This window comes from Bubalus bubalis, chromosome 23 (assembly GCF_019923935.1).
Source record: "Bubalus bubalis isolate 160015118507 breed Murrah chromosome 23, NDDB_SH_1, whole genome shotgun sequence".
Lineage (NCBI taxonomy): Eukaryota > Metazoa > Chordata > Mammalia > Artiodactyla > Bovidae > Bubalus > Bubalus bubalis.
Window position 1 is genome coordinate 16,392,515 of NC_059179.1, and position 15,428 is coordinate 16,407,942.

General features: G+C 39.5%; 1 pseudogene; it reads left to right on the plus strand.

The window, feature by feature from the left end:
• Nucleotides 1-4,832, plus strand: part of LOC102408577 — a 37,127-nt pseudogene extending 32,295 nt beyond the window's left edge.
• The last annotated feature ends 10,596 nt before the right edge of the window (nucleotides 4,833-15,428 follow it).

Consider the following 15,428-nt stretch of genomic DNA (forward strand, 5'->3'; position numbering starts at 1 on the left):
ATACAAGGGCTTCACCAGTTGTGGCGATTTGGCTCAATAATTGTGGTTCCCAGGTTCTAGAGCACAGGTTCAGTAGTTTGGTGCCTTGGCTTATCTGCTCCACGGCCTGTGGGATCTTCTTGAACAGGGATTGAACCTGTGTCTCCTGCATTGGCAAGTGGATTCTTTACCGATGTGCTACCAGGGAAGCCCTACCATATATTTTAAAATAAATACAGACTGTCTGCATGGCAATGATAAACACTAATATTTGTTACTATACTTATTATCACAGAAAATCATACCATTTATAAAAACACTGTGAACAGGTAACTTCAGAACTTTCTAGTTCAATAGAGACTTCAATTTTAAACCATAATCCAAATATGAGATGAGTGAAAATTGAAATGATAAAGCATCTGGTGGGAACAGGCACTAGTATCCAAATATGGTGATTAGCAGATTGGATTCATAAGGTCTGACACTCTTAGGACCCAGATACCAAGGTTTTCAGATGCTGTTGAAGTTCACTTTAGCAGCATCTGTGCCACTAGTCTTAAACTTATCCTTGTTTTTACTTGTTCTGTCTGCTTCAAAATACCACTGCCCTTCTTTGGACTTATGTGGTCCACTGGAGAAGGGAATGGCAAACCACTTCAGTATTCTTGCCTTGAGAACCCCATGAACAGTATGAAAAGGCAAAATGATAGGACACTGAAAGAGAAACTCCTCAGGTCACTAGGTGCCCAATATGCTACTGGAGATCAGTGGAGAAATAACTCCAGAAAGAATGAAGGGATGGAGCCAAAGCAAAAAGAATACCCAGCTGTGGATGTGACTGGTGATAGAAGCAAGGTCCAATGCTGTTAAGAGCAATATTGTATAGGAACCTGGAATGTCAGGTCCATGAATCAAGGCAAATTGGAAGTGGGCAAACAAGAGATGGCAAGAGTGAATGTCGACATTCTAGGAATCAGCGAACTGAAATGGACTGGAATGGGTGAATTTAACTCAAATGACCATTATATCTACTACTGCAGGGAGGAATCCCTCAGAAGAAATGGAGCAGCCATCATGGTCAACAAAAGAGTCCGAAATGCAGTACTTGGATGCAATCTCAAAAACGACAGATGATCTCTGTTCGTTTCCAAGGCAAACCATTCAATATCACAGTAATCCAAGTTTATGCGCCAACCAGTAACGCTGAAGAAGCTGAAGTTGAACGGTTCTATGAAGACCTACAAGACCTTTTAGAACTAACACCCAAAAAAGATGTCCTTTTCATTATAGGGGACTGGAATGCAAAAGTAGGAAGTCAAGAAACACCTGGAGTAACAGGCAAATTTGGCCTTGGAATATGGAATGAAGCAGGGCAAAGACTAATAGAGTTTTGCCAAGACAATGCACTGGTCATAACAAACACCCTCTTCCAACAACACAAGAGAAGACTCTAGACATGGACATCACCAGATGGTCAACACCGAAATCAGATTGATTATATTCTTTGCAGCCAAAGATGGAGAAGCTCTATACAGTCAGCAAAAACAAGACCAGGAGCTGACTGTGGCTCAGACCATGAACTCCTTATTGCCAAATTCAGACTGAAATTTAAGAAAGTGGGGAAAACCACTAGACCATTCAGGTATGACCTAAATCAAATCCCTTATGATTATACAGTGGAAGTGAGAAATAGATTTAAGGGTCTAGATCTGATAGATAGAGTGCCTGATGAACTATGGAATGAGGTTCGTGACATTGTACAGGAGACAGGGATCAAGACCATTCCCATGGAAAAGAAATGCAAAAAAGCAAAATGGCTGTCTGGGGAGGCCTTACAAATAGCTGTGAAAAGAAGAGAAGCAAAAAGCAAAGGAGAAAAGGAAAGATATAAGCATCTGAATGCAGAGTTCCAAAGAATAGCAAGAAGAGATAAGAAAGCCTTCCTCAGCGATCAATGCAAAGAAATAGAGGAAAACAACAGAATGGGAAAGACTAGGGATATCTTCAAGAAAATCAGAGATATCAAAGGAACATTTCATGCAAAGATGAACTCGATAAAGGACAGAAATGGTATGGACCTAACAGAAGTAGAAGATATTAAGAAGAGATGGCAAGAATACACAGAAGAACTGTACAAAAAAGATCTTCATGACCCAGATAATCACGATGGTGTAATCACTGACCTAGAGCCAGACATCCTGGAATGTGAAGTCAAGTGGGCCTTAGAAAGCATCACTACGAACAAAGCTAGTGGAGGTGATGGAATTCCAGTTGAGCTATTCCAAATCCTGAAAGATGATGCTGTGAAAGTGCTGCACTCAATATGCCAGCATATTTGGAAAACTCAGCAGTGGCCACAGGACTGGAAAAGGTCAGTTTTCATTCCAATCCCAAAGAAAGGCAATGCCAAAGAATGCTCAAACTACTGCACAATTGCACTCATCTCACACACTGGTAAAGTAATGCTCAAAATTCTCCAAGCCAGGCTTCAGCAATATGTGAACCATGAACTTCCTGATGTTCAAGCTGGTTTTAGAAAAGGCAGAGGAACCAGAGATCAAATTGCCAACATCCGCTGGATCATCAAAAAAGCAAGAGAGTTCCAGAAAAACATCTATTTCTGCTTTATTGACTATGCCAAAGCCTTTGACTGTGTGGATCACAATAAACGGTGGAAAATTCTGAAAGAGATGGGAATACCAGACCACCTGATCTGCCTCTTGAGAAGTTTGTATGCAGGTCAGGAAGCAACAGTTAGAACTGGACATGGAACAACAGACTGGCTCCAAATAGGAAAAGGAGTACGTCAAGGCTGTATATTGTCACCCTGCTTATTTCACTTATATGCAGAGTACATCATGAGAATCGCTGGACTGGAAGAAGCACAAGCTGGAATCAAGATTGCCGGGAGAAATATCAATAATCTCAGATATGCAGATGACACCACCCTTATGGCAGAAAGTGAAGAGGAACTAAAAAGCCTCTTAATGAAAGTGAAAGTGGAGAATGAAAAAGTTCAACATTCAGAAAACGAAGATCATGGCATCCGGTCCCACCACTTCATGGGAAATAGATGGGGAAACAGTGGAAACAGCACCAGACTTTATTTTTCTGGGCTCCAAAGTCACTGCAGATGGTGACTGCAGCCATGAAATTAAAAGATGCTTACTCCTTGGAAGGAAAGTTATGACCAACCTAGATAGCATATTCAAAAGAAGAGATATTACTTTGCCAACAAAGGTCCGTCTAGTCAAGTCTATGGTTTTTCCTGTGGTCATGTATGCATGTGAGAGTTGGACTGTGAAGAAGGCTGAGCACCGAAGAATTGATGCTTTTGAACTGTGGTGTTGGAGAAGACGCTTGAGAGTCCCTTGGACTGCAAGGAGATCCAACCAGTCCATTCTGAAGGAGATCAGCCCTGGGATTTCTTTGGAAGGAATGATGCTAAAGCTGAAGCTCCAGTACTTTGGTCACCTCATGCGAAGAGTTGACTCATTGGAAAAGACTGTGATGCTGGGAGGGATTGGGGTCAGGAGGAGAAGGGGACGACAGAGGATGAGATGGCTGGATGGCATCACTGACTCGATGGATGTGAGTCTGAGTGAACTCCGGGAGTTGGTGATGGACAGGGAGGCCTGGCGTTCTGCGATTCATGGGGTTGCAAAGAGTTGGACACGACTGAGTGACTGATCTGATCTGATTATTAATCCTTAGAATGGACTAAGCAATTTGCTGCATTTCTTCTAGCTTTGTGACTTCTCCATAGTTTAGTTTATCTTCATCTGTTCTTTCCAGGGCACAGATATATTAACATCACTGACTTCTGTGCTACATGATGACAAAGAATTCCCCAACCCTGAGGTATTTGATCCTGGCCATTTCCTGGATTAGAGTGGCAACTTTAGAAAGAGTGACTATTTCATGGCTTTCTTTACAGGTAATATTTTTTCCCCTCAATCCGTTAGAAGATAAGATACCTTCTAAGGATCAGTTGAGAGTTACATAGTAATCCTATGGGGCTGGTATAAATGCTTTCTCCATGATAAGGGGCAGCAATCCCAATGCCCACGCACTTTCCCTCCGCATGAGACATCGTCATTATTGGGCTAGATTACTGGAGCTTTGGAGAGGTGACCCAGTTATTTCAAATAACTTGAGCTGGAAACTGAAAATGTAAGAGAACCATATCTTAGCCAAAAAGAACCATGTGTTATAAAACCTCGAGGTGTGTTGGAGGTTGATGAAGAGTAGGTATATTTAGTGTAGAGAACAGAGACTGTGTGGAATGAAAAGAAACATATGGGACTACTAGACTAGGATAAGAAAATTTAGTCAGTATATGTGACTTTCTAGAAAAAGATGGATAGAAACTTGAAAATATGAAATTACGGTTATAATATGTGAATAATTTAATGAAGTGTTTGGAATAGTCAGTAAATATTTGTTGAAAGAGTAATATTTGCTATGGTAAGATGTTAGGTGGATAGCATATGTGTCCACCTTTTGTCCATCAGTCTCCCTAGTCATCCTGCTTTCCATCCATCCATTCAAACATTCATCAAATGGCTAGTACATAATCTCTTTCTAACACCCAGAAAGACAGAGTTCAAGGAATATGTACTCTCTGTGTTTGTTATTTTCAGGAAAACATTTGTTTGGGAAAGGGCCTGGCCCACGTGGAGCTATTTTTATTCCTGACCACAATTTTACAAAAATTTACCTTGAAATCTGTGGTTGACCCAAAGGACCTCAACATCATCCCAGTTGTCAAAGGGTTAGTTTCTTTGCTACCTTTTTACCAGCTTTGTTTAATTCCTATGTGAGGAATGTTAGATCATCTGGCTTCTTCAGTGATGTTGTCTTCAACTCCCTCTCATCTGTGGCATCGTTCACCTGCTTCCCCTCAACTTTCCTGAGAGTGCCTGCTCTGACCTCTCTTCATTCATTGTGCAATTTCACTGCAGAAATGTATCTGCTGTTCTTCATACTCTGTAACATCTGTATTGGGTACCAGATAATGCACATAATTATCTGATGTTGAGTAGTTCTACATGCATAGGACTATATACTCCAGCAAAATAAAACAAGATTACTCTCTGTACAATGCAGAGCTATTTCTGCTATGCCTGTTTCTAATAAAACACATATCTTGTTAAGCCATTACGAAGCTTTCCTTCTTTTGTGCATATTGCAGGTAAGGGAGGAAAGAAAAAAGAGGCAAAGATGTCACACGGTCCTCATATGCACAGAGAAAGACAGAGGGAATGAGAGTAGAAAAGCTCCCTTGGCTGCATGTTACCATGAGTTACCTGAGGTTTGGACTCGAAAGTGAAAGAAATTGTTTTCAGGAGCATCTTCATCCTGTAGGGATTATGGAGATCACTGTTGATTGTTGTTTAGTTGCCCAGTAATGTCCGACTCTTTGCAACTCCATGGACTGTGGCCCAGGTGCCTCTGTCCATGAGATATCTCAGCCAGGAATACTGGAGTGAGTTGCCATTTCCTTCTCCAGGGGTTCTTCCCCACCTAGGGATTGAACTCAGATATCCTGCTTTGGCAGGCAAATTCTTTACTGCCATGTCACAAGGGAAGCTCAAAGTCAAAGTAAGCCAGGAAAACTACAATTGAAAATCAGAATAGAAATAAATGAGATTGTGTAAAGGAAATCACTAGATAGAATCAAAGAAACCAATGCTGTTTTTGAAAATTTGAATAGAATTGATATATCTGTAGCTAGATTACCCTCAAAAACACGATGGACATGAGTTTGAGTAGGTTCAGGGAGTTGGTGATGGACAGGGAAGCCTGGTGTGCTGCAGTCCATGGGGTGGCAAAGCGTCGGACCTGAATGAGTGACTGAACTGAACTGAACTGAACCCTCAAAAAAGCTATAAGACAGAAATTACAGAAGTTATCATTGAAATGGGGAGTCATCTCTTTAATGCCATGGACATAAAAAAGATAAGGAAAGAGTATTCTGAATGGCTCTATGTCCACCAATTTGATGACTTAATTGAAACAGGTCAATTTCTTAAGTACACAGTCTGGCAAAATGTACACAAGGAATAACATCTGTAACGTGACATTATAGGAAGTGCTAAACTACACTTTACCCTGTGGCCATATTGATTCAAAGCAACATGAATAAATTCTCTTTGTAAAAAAACAATCTGGAAACTGGTAGAAAGATTTCTGTACTCTTAATGAGTGTGAATTCAGCTACATCAAAGCCAGAAGGAAAGACAAGGACAGAGTCTCACAAATTCAACAGCAAATTAGAAGGACTATACATCATAGCTATTCAGGATTTATCCTTGTCATGCAGGACTGCTTCAACATACAAAATTCAAACAATGTGATATACAACATTGCCACAACAAAGAATAAAAACCACATGATTTTCTCAACAGATGTAGTAAAAGCATTTGACAGCATTCAACAAGCTTTCATTACAAAAAAACTCAACACACTAGGAATAATAAGTCCATATGAAAACCAGCACTTAGAATCATAGATTTCAAAAAGCTGAAAGCTCTTTCTCTAAGCTCTGGAGCAAGGAAGGATGTCCACTCTCACCACTGATACCTGACATCATATTAGAAATCATGGTTAGAGAAATTAGAAACAGAAGTAAAAGGCATTCAAATCAGAAGGAAGAACTAATATCTGTTCACAGATGACATGATCTTTTATGAAGAAAACCATAAAGATTCCATGATTAGATCCTGTTAAGAACTAATAAATGAAATAATTCAGTAAATTTGCAGAACATAAGGTGGTCAACATGCAAAAATCAGTTGCTTTTCTATATACTAATAATAAACTATGTGTTAATTAGAAATACAATACCATCTGTAGTAGCAAGGAAAATATCAAAAAGTTAAGAATAACAACTAAGGAAATGAAAGCCTGTACACCAAGCCATGTAAAACATTTCTGAAAGAAATTTTAAGAGACACAAAGAAATAGAAAGATATTCCATGTTCATAGGTTGGAAGAGTTAATATTGTTAAAGTGTCCATACTACCCCAAATCATCTAATATTCCATGTAGTATGCATCAAAATCCTAATGACATTTTATACAAAAATAGAAATAATCCTAAAATTCATGTGGAACCACAAGGCTCCAAATGGCCAATGCAATCTTGAAAAAGAAGGACAAAGCTGGAGGCATCACACTTTCTGATTTTAAATATATTAAAAAGGTAATTAAACAGTTTTGTACTAACTTAAAAATAGACACAGAGCAATACAATAGTATAGAGAGCTCAGAAATGAATCCAAGTTTACAGAGTCATGTGATCATCATCTACTATGCCAAGACTACCTGGTGCAGAAAAACAGTCTCTTCTACGAATAATGGAGGAAAAATAGATACTCATGTGCAAAAGAATAAAATTGGACCCTTATTTTACACCAGAGAGAAAAGTCAACTAAAAATAGATTAAAGACCAAGTATAAGACCTGAAACTATAAAACTTTTAGAATATAACACAGGGTATGATCTCCATGACATTGATTCTGACAATGATTTCATGCTTATGACACAGGCAGCAAAAGCAATTTTAGACAAGTGGGACAATAAAAACAAAAATCTACACAGAAAGCAAAAACAGTCAAAAAGGTTAAAAGACAACGTACAGAACAGGAGAAAAATATCTGCAAGTCATATCTGATAAAGGGTTAGTCCCCAAAACATATAGAAACTCTTAAAACTCAATAGTAAAAGTTAGAAAACCTATTACCCCAATTTAAATATGGGCAAAGGGCTAGAAGGGCCATCAGTTCAGTTCAGCTCAGCCGCTCAGTCGTGTCTGACTCTTTGTGACCCCATGAATCGCAGCACGCCAGGCCTCCCTGTCCATCACCAACTCCCGGAGTTCACTCAGACTCACGTCCATCGAGTCAGTGATGCCATCCAGCCATCTCATCCTCTGTCGTCCCCTTCTCCTCCTGCCCCCAATCCCTCCCAGCATCAGAGTCTTTTCCAATGAGTCAACTCTTCGCATGAGGCGGCCAAAGTACTGGAGTTTCAGCTTTAGCATCATACCTCTAAAGAAAAACAAGAATGGCAAGCAGGTGTATGAAAAAGTGCTCAACATCTGTAATCTTCAGAGAATGCAAATCAAAACCACAATGAGATAGCTCCTTACATCTGTTAGGCTAAATATTATAAGAAAGAAAAAAAGTGTTGGCAAGGATTTGAAGAAGTTGAAATCATTGTATACCATTGGTGAAAAGACAAAATGGTGCAGCTTCTATGGGAAACAGAAGAGAGGTAAAGCAAAAAACTAAAAATGAAATTACCACATGACCTAGCAATCCCATTTTGGACTATTTAATAAAAGAAGTGAAATCATGATGCTCAGGAGATATTACACACCCATGTTCAAGATGGCATTATTCACTCTAGACAGAAGTGGAAAATCCTCAATGGCCATCAGTGAATGGATGGGAGAAATGTGGTATTTAACAAAATGAACATGTGTGCAAAGCTGAAACAGACTCACAGACATATTAAACAAACTAGTGGTTTTCAAAGGGGACAGGGAAGTGGGCATGGATAAATTGTTGGTTGGGGTTAAAAGATATAAACTAGTATGAATAAAATATGTAAGCAACAAGAATATATTGTGTGGGCTTTCTGGTGGCTCAGTGGTAAAAAGCTGACTGCAATGAAGAAGAAATAGGTTGTATCCTCAGGTGGGGACTATCTGCTGGAGAAGGAAATGGCAACCCACTCCAGAATTCTTGAGTGAAAAATAACATGAACAGAAGAGCCTGGCAACCTACAGTCTCAAGGCTGTAGCCTTGGATGTGACTTAGCAACTAAACAACAACCATAATAGAATGTATGACATAAGGGTTTAAACTTTAGTAAACCATGGACTTTGGTTGATATTGCTGTGTCAGAGTTGGTTCATTGAAACAAATGTACCACACTGGTGAGGGTTATTGATAGGAGAGGCTTTGTGGGTATAGGATGAGATATGTGGGAATTGAATACATGTTGCCCAGTTTTGTGTGAACCTAGAATTTCTTCAAAAATAACTTATTATTTAAAAGAAAAATATACAAAAACAGTTTTAGAATAGCTCCATTCTACAACTCTTGCCAAGACAAGGTGCATTGCTCTTTGGTTGTGGAGGCTTTAATGCTGATGCCCTCCTGGTCATTTGGACATCAATAGGAATTCCATTAGATGTGTGCTATTGCTAAACTGAGAGTCAAAAATGCTTAATTCTCAGATAAGGTCTTGTACTGATGAATTGGTGATAATTAAACTCACTAAGACATACATTGTTCACTTGAAAAAATAAAGATCAGATTAGCTGATCTCAGATTTCCAATTATTTGTCATTCTTTCATTCCATATAAAGAAGAGCTTTCAGAAATCCTAGCAGGAAGACGGAGGTACAGAGCAAGACACTCCTTACTCAAAGAATAAAATAGTTGCTAAAGGAGCATGACTGAGCTTATTTTATTCAGAATAAACTGCTGTGCTTCTATTAGTGTGAGAAGCAAATGAGTTGTTTGTTGTTGTTCAGTTGCTAAGTCTCATATAACTAATTGTGACCCTATGGACTGCAGCATGCCAGGCTTTGCTGTCCTTCACTATCTCCTGGAGTTTGAACAAACTCATGTCCATTGAGTCAATGATGCCATCCAAGCACCTCATCCTCTGTCGCCCACTTCTCCCCCTGACCTCAAGCTTTCCCAGCATCAGGGTTTTTTTTTTTTTCCAATGAGTTGGCTCTTCCCATCTGGTGGCCAAAGTATTGGAGCATCAGTCCTTCTGATAAATATTCAGGGTTGATTTCTTTGGAATTGACTGGTCTGATCTCCTTGCAGTCCAAGGGACTCTTCTCCAGCGTACAGTTTGAAAGCATCAATTCTTTGGCGGTCTAACTCTCAATCCGTACATGACTACAGGAAAAGCCATAGCTTTGACTAGACAGACTTTTTTAGAGAAGTGATGTCTCTGCTTTTTTAGTATGCTGTCTAGGTTTGTCGTAGGTTTCCTTCCAAGGAGAAAGCATCTTTTAAATTTATGACTTGAGTCACCATCCACATTGACTTTGGAGCCCAAGAAAATATTATCTGCCACTGTTTCCACCCCCCCCCCATTTGCCATGAAATGATGGGATCGGATGCTATGATCTTAGTTTTTTGAATGCTGAGTTTTAAGCCAGTCTCTTCACTCTCCTCTTTCACCGTCATCTAGAGACTCTTTAGTTTTTCTTTACTTTCTGCCATTAGAGCAGTATCATCTGTGTATCTGAGGCTATTGATATTTCTACAGCAATCTTGATTCCAGCTTGTGATTTCATCCAATTGGGTATTTCATATGATGTCCTCAGTAGAGATGTTAAATAAGCAGGGTGACAATGCACAGCCTTGACACATTCCTTTCCCAGTTTTCAAATATAGCAGTAATGTACTTTGTGAGTATATTTTATGGAAAGTGAGATACATTACAACAATGCTATTAGTAAGGGGAGAGAGAACTTAGATATACTTTGTTACAAGGTACTTGTACTTCATATGAAATAGTACTGGATTATTTTAAAATGGACTTGAATTAATTGTATATTGAAAACTCTAGGGAAACCATCAAAAAGAAGTAATAAAACAGGTGTAAGTAATAAGAAAATTGAGAAGGTGAGAGGTTTCAGCTGCTTGGTGACTTAAAATGTTCCTCCTTTCTCTTCCCTCTTTAACAACAACCAATTAGAGATCTTTGCCAGCAAAAGTCCATTTGTGCATGTATGTGTGCTAACTCGCTTCAGTCATGTCAGACTCTGTGAGACCCTGTGAACTCTAGCTCGCCAGGCTCCTGTGTCCATGGGATTCTCCAGGCAAGAATACTGGAGTAGATTGCCATGCCCTCCTCCAGGGGATCTTCCTGACCCAGAGATCGAACCTGCATCTTTTATGTCTCCTGCATTGGCAGGTGGGTTCTTTACCACTAGCACCACCTGAGAAGCCCCAAGGTCCCTCTAGTCAAGGCTATGGTTTTTCCAGTAGTCATGTATGGATGTGAGATTGGGCCATAAAGAAGGCTGAGCACTGAAAAATTGATGTTTTCAAACTGTGGTGGTAGAGAAGATGCTTGAGAATCCCTTGGACAGCAAAGAGGTCATACTAGTCAATCCTAAAGGAAATCAACCCTGAATATTCAGGGGAAGGGCTGATGCTGAAGCTGAAGCTCCAATACTTTGGCCACCTGATGTGAAGAGCTGACTCATTGGAAAAGACACTGATACTATGAAAGATTGAGTGCAAAATGAGAAGGTGGCAGCAGAAAAAGAGATGCTTAGATAGTATCACCGACTCAATGGTCATGAATTTTAGCAACTCCAGAGATAGTGGACTGGCATGATGCAGTCCATGGGATCAAAAGAGTTGGACAACACTGAACAGCTGAACGACAACAATTAGAGATTTATCCATGAGTAAAATGATTCAGTGGGAGCAGTGGGGCCACTTGTGCACCTGAAAATGGACAGACAGATCTCAGTAAGGGCTGGAGATGCAAAGGGGTTGGTGAAATTGCCTCATTACCTCTTCCTGCCATCAGGGTAGAAACATGGAGAGTGCTGACCTTGGCAGATATCCACACATGAGAGGGAATTTCTAGAAGTCTAGCATGTCTTATGGACAATTCCAGTGTAGCATCAGAGCAAGAAGGATATGAATTTAGATGCAGTAGAGAGAGAAGAACACCACAGACCCCTCCCCTCACCCCACTACCAGGGACTGAACTGTGTGCTGGCAGCATCCTCTCCTGTGGAGGAGATGGAAAGCGGTGAGTGAGTGCCTGGTCACCTTAATTGTGGGGGTTGCAGCTGGAGAAACTCATTTCTTTCTAGCAGCAACCAGAATACTAAAGCAGGACCCCCATGACTGGGCCAGAGAGGAGAAAGTGAATGCAGTAGATAAGAATTTCAGAGGACGTTATGGGGGATGCAGTACTGCTGACTCTCTTTATGACTCGAGCAGGGAGTCTGTTCACAAGCCTCTGCTATTTTCTGAAAAGCAAAAAAGAGGTTTTCTAGCAACCAGTCTGATTAGTTTTAAAAAGAGAAAACTAAAAAGATTAAGAATTCTGCTGTAAGAGAGAGCAAGAAAGAGTGTGTGTTTTTCAGTAGAAAACCTAAGAAACAGCACCACCAATAGCAGCACCAATGATCTATACCACCATCTGAAGACAACCAGTGAAGATTTAAGATTTTCACTTAAAGTGTGGTTGAGACATAGGCTTGGATTACCTGATATTGAATGGTTTGCACTGGAAATGAACCAAGATCATCCTGTTGTTTTTGAGATTGCACCCAAGTACTGCGTTTTGAACTGTTTCGTTGACTATGAGGGCTACTCTATTCCTTCTAAGGGATTCTTACCTACAGTAGTAGATATATATATATAATGGTAGTCTGCATTAAATTCACCCATTCCTGTCCATTTTAGTTCATGATATCTAAAATGTTGATATTCACTCCTGCCATCTCCTGCTTTACCACATCCAATTTACCTTGATTCATATTCCAGGTTTCTATGCAATATTATTTTTTATAGCATCACACTTTACTTTCACCACCAGACACATCCATAACTGGGTGTCATTTCTGCTTTGGCCCAGCTTCTTCATTTCTTCTGGAGCTGTTTCTCCACTCTTCCCTGTTGGATATTGGAGACCTACTGACATGGGCGGCTCATTTTCTTGTGTCTTTCTTTTGATGAGGGTGAAAGAGAGTAAAAAAGCTGGCTTGAAACTTAAGATTCAAAAAACTAAGATCATGGCATCTGGTCCCATCACTTCATGGCAAATAGATGGGGAAAAATTGAAAACAGTGGCAGATTTTATTTTCTTGGGTTCCAAAATCACTGTGGACAGTGACTGCAGCCACAAAATGAAAAGATGCTTGCTCCTTGGAAGGAAAGCTATGACAAACCTGGACAGTGCATTAAAAAGCAGAGACATCACTTCTCTGCAAAGCTCTGTCTAGTCAAAGCTCTGGTTTTTCCAGCAGTCATGTACAGATGTGAGAGTTGGACCATCAAGAAGGCTGAGTGCCAAAGAATTAATGCTTTCAAACTGTGATGCTGGAGAAGACTCTTGAGAGTCTTTGGACAGTAAAGACATCCAAGTGGTCAATTCTGAAGGAAATCAACCCTAAATATTCATTGGAAGAACTGATGCTGAAAGTGAGGGACTGAACAACAACTATTATTGTAGAACTCTCTGTTTATCGTTTTAGGTCTTTCATTATTTGCCTTATATATTTTGGGGCTCTGTTGCTAAGTATATATATTTGTATAATTATATTGTATCTTGAGGATTTACTTTTTTTATCCAATATAGAGCATTTCCCTGGAGGAGGAAATGGCAACCCAGTCTAATTAATATTCTTGCTTAGATAATCCCATGGACATGAACCTGGTGAGCTACGATCCATAGGTTGCAAAGAGTTGTACACGACTGAAGTGACTTAACATGCAAAGCATTTCATTCTTATTGTTTCTTTTAAATTGTTAATTATTAAAAACCATTACTTCTTAACCTTAGTATGGTCATTCCTGCTTTATTCGGCTATTCATTAATGGCAAAATCTCTTTTTCTCTTTCTCGTTCAACATATTCGTGTTTTTGTGTTTCAAAAAGTGAGTTTTGTATTGACAAAATGTAGGTATTTTAAACTGAGAGTGATTGACATAACTTTAATTTCAGGCATACAACATAATGATTCAGTAAAAGGGGATATTGCAAAATGATTACCACAATAAATATAGTTAACATCCATTGCAACACATAGTTTCAAATTTTTCTTGTCATGGAACTCTTAAGATTTACTTTCCTGGCAACTTTCAAATATATAATACAGTATTATTTGCAGTCATCATGTAGTATAGTGTATCTGCAACACATTTATTTTATAACTGGAAGTTTATATATTGTTATTCCCTTCATTCTTTTTGACTACCCCTCATCTCTGGTGAAGAGTTGGACACGACTGAGCGACTTCACTTTCACTTTTCACTTTCATGCATTGGAGAAGGAAATGGCAACCCACTCCAGTGTTCTTGCCTGGAGAATCCCAGGGATGGGGGAGCCTGGTGGGCTGCCGTCTATGGGGTCGCACAGAGTCGGACACGACTGAAGTGACTTAACATCAGCAGCAGCAGCAGCAGCATCTCTGGCAGGCACCGATACCAAATACCAAATCTGTATTTATGAGATCAGATTTTAAAGTATTTCACATACAAGATTGATCATATGGTATTTGTCTTTCTGTGTCTAATTTATTTCACTTAGCACAATAACTTCAAGGCCCATCCATGTTGTCACAAGTGTCAAGATTTCCTTCTTTTTTTAATAGCATATTATATTCTATGTATGTATGGGTTGTGTAATGGAATATTTATGTACATAATTTAAAAATGTACTCTTTTGGGCATTCCTTGGTAGCCTGATGGTTAGGTTCCTGGTTTTAACTGCCATGGCCTGGGTTCAGTGCCTGAGATCCTACAAGTGAAGTGGCCAAAATATAAATATAAATATAAATATATATATATGTTCCTATAATATATGTTTAAAATTGTGAGTTTCAATCAATTAAAGTGATAATTAATATTAAAGGACTTATTCCTGCTGTTAGTTTTTGTTTTCATGTATGTTTTTTTGTTTCTCAGTTCTTCTGATATAGCCTTATTTTTTGTATGATCGTTTTTTCTAGCGTACCTTTTTACCCCTTTCAAATGTTTGTATATTTTTAAGTTAATCTTTAAAATGGGAATTACTTTTTTTTTTTTTTTTGCCTATGTAGAACGAAGGTGATTTATTTAGAGAACTATTGATATGTAATACAATAGTTCAGTTCAGTTCAGTTCAGTCGCTCAGTCGTGTCCGACTCTTTGCGACCCCATGAATCGCAGCATGCCAGGCCTCCTTGTCCATCACCAACTCCTGGAGTTCACCCAACTCATGTGCATTGAGTCGGTGATGCCATCCAGCCATCTCATCCTCTGTCGTCCCCTTCTCCTCCTGCCCCCAACCCCTCCCAGCATCAGAGTCTTTTCCAATGAGTCAACTCTTCGCATGAGGTGGCCAAAGTACTGGAGTTTCAGCCTCAGCATGACTGATCTCCTTTAGAACGGACTGGTTGGATCTCCTTGCAGTCCAAGGGACTTGCAAGAGTCTTCTCTGACACCACAGTTCAAAAGCATCAATTCTTCAGCGCTCAGCTTTCTTCACAGTCCAACTCTCACATTCATACATGACCACTGGAAAAACCTAGTTAATTTCCCACAAAAAGCACTAAAGAATGGTCCAGGAAAGGACATGAAGGATAATAGTGTCTTACTCAACTGACAGAGCAGAGTCTTCTGATTTTAAGTTTGCTCATTTAATTTTCTCTATGTAAACTTTATGTCATAAATAGCATTAA